Below are 1,730 nucleotides of genomic sequence, written 5' to 3'. Positions count from 1 at the left end.
AAGATGCATTTTTTTATAAAACACTTGTTGTGATTGACCCTTGCGGGAGTAATCCCATGTGTAAAAACTAATGATATCTCGAGAAATATGAGAGAAGGTGAAGAGGAGTGGGGTGTGGTGGTGGTTGGTGGTCGGATTGAGCGGAGTCATGGGGATTGACAACGCCGGCAATGAGGTTTGTTGGAGATAAGTATGAACGAGGGAAGGCCTTGTCTACAAATGTGGAGAGGGGTACGGGTATCTTTTAGTTTAATTTCCATCCGTTAGATATAGATCGGACGGTCTATATTGCAAGATGGCACACGTACCATCATCACCAACTCGGTTTTTTATAAGAGAAGAAACATAAGTATGGAGATACAAACGTATTATCGATACTTGCTTCCGTAAACTACCATCTACATTCTATTCAATGCCTCGGCATGTGGGGCCTTAGCACAATGACTTCTCGACTATGTAAAACAAAGATTTTCCCGTCGCCGACAAGGAGGGGGTGACGGCGGCGCGCTTTTGGCTTGCTCTAGTCCTTGTAGTCATAATAGGTGGTCTAAGCACGTGTAGATTTATTCTTTTTCATGTCTCGTGTTCGCTGTACTGCCACGACTGTTGATGAATAGACGGTAAGTTATTGACGGGGAAACCCTTGGTGAGCATGTTTGCGAGAGAGAGAGAGAGAGAGAGAGAGAGACAGTGTGCGTGTGTGATATGTTAGAGACTGAGGCAATGATAACCGATTCTTTGTGTCTTTGTGTGTGGAGGATAGAGAGAGACATGTGCATGGGGCTTTGTGTTGTGTAACATGGAGACACATATACATAATTAGAGAGTGAGTGTGTGATATACACATGCGGACATGGGGGGAGATGAGGATCCAAATAAATGGGTGTTTGTGCGTGTTTGTGTGTGTTTGTGCACGCGTTTGTGTGTGAGAGGGAGAGAGTGTATGTGGAGTAGAGAGACCTCTGATGATGTAAACCTAGTATAAGGGAAGGGGGAATGGTGTGACATGTGTAGTAGCGAGATAGCATGGGTGCGGGCGAGGGGAGCAGACTATTTGGAAGAGACATCGAGTGTGTGTGTGGGAGAGGGGTGTGAGAGCGAGAGAAAGAGTGAGCTAGCGACGGAGAGAGAGAGAGAGAGAGAGAGAGAGAGGGGGGGAGAGGGGTCGTTTGTGTCCATAAATGGCGTATAGATAGGGAGAAAATGTTGATGTTGTCTGAAATTGGCCTATGAACGGAGACGCAAGGGAAGCGAGTCATCGTGTGTGTGATAGGGACTTCATGAGAGATCTAGAATAGATGGTGTAGATAACAATGTGCGAAATCAAGAACGATTATACATTAGGGTGCTATGCAAAGAGTCACGACATATATGTATACAGGGAAGGAGCTGGGGCGGGTCCGCATGTGAGAGAGATAGAAAGAGGAGAGTGGTTCACAAGGGGACAAAGTGTGCTTGTTTGCAGTGGGGGTGGTGTGTGAGGTGAGTGCGCGAGAACCACATAACTAGGGAGATAGACGTTTGGGGGCGACGTTTTGTGTGTATGGGAAATATACACTCTACATAGTGCGTGTGCTTGGGTAAGAGAGATAGCGGGAGACCTAGCGAGTGAGGGAAGAGATGTGTGCATGCCCGAGAGACAAAGTGATAGAGACCTATGTTGGGGTCCGGACTTTACAAGAGAGATGGGTGTTGATGTGCTCGTGTGTTGGTGTTTGGGGGAGAGAACA

The sequence above is a fragment of the Triticum aestivum genome, chromosome 6B, assembly GCF_018294505.1.
Source record: "Triticum aestivum cultivar Chinese Spring chromosome 6B, IWGSC CS RefSeq v2.1, whole genome shotgun sequence".
Lineage (NCBI taxonomy): Eukaryota > Viridiplantae > Streptophyta > Magnoliopsida > Poales > Poaceae > Triticum > Triticum aestivum.
The sequence above is the reverse complement of the archived record's forward strand: the minus strand, read 5'-3'. Positions refer to the sequence as shown.